This window comes from Gnatocerus cornutus, unplaced genomic scaffold (assembly GCF_029298725.1).
Source record: "Gnatocerus cornutus isolate USDA-ARS CGAHR unplaced genomic scaffold, icGnaCorn1.1 ctg00000409.1, whole genome shotgun sequence".
Taxonomy (NCBI): Eukaryota; Metazoa; Arthropoda; class Insecta; order Coleoptera; family Tenebrionidae; genus Gnatocerus; species Gnatocerus cornutus.
This window is the reverse complement of record NW_028275724.1, coordinates 17,100-17,500: the sequence shown is the minus strand read 5'-3', so window position 1 is coordinate 17,500 and position 401 is coordinate 17,100.

Here is a 401-nt window from a genome sequence, read left to right as displayed (position 1 = left end):
ACTTTTAACTTGACCGATCTCAGCTGAACGTTACAGTTCCGAAAACTTCTAAGCTCACTGATTTCACTCGAACGTTAAACTTCCGAAAACTTATAAATTCACAGACTTCCCTCCAACGTTACAGTTCCGAAAACTTCTAAGCTCACTGATTTCAATCTAACGTTACAATTTTAAAACTTTTGAGTTGACCAATTCCGAAAAGTCATAAATCCACAAATTTCATTCGAACGTTGCAATTACGAAAATTCAAAACTTGACGGAATAACAAGTTGAAAACAGCTACATTTTTCAGTAGATGAATTTCGATGGAAAGCCACAATTACAATTTTTTTTTTTAAATATGTAAATAAACCTAGAAACTTGTAATTTTTGACATTTCTGAAGTTCCAGACCTGACACAT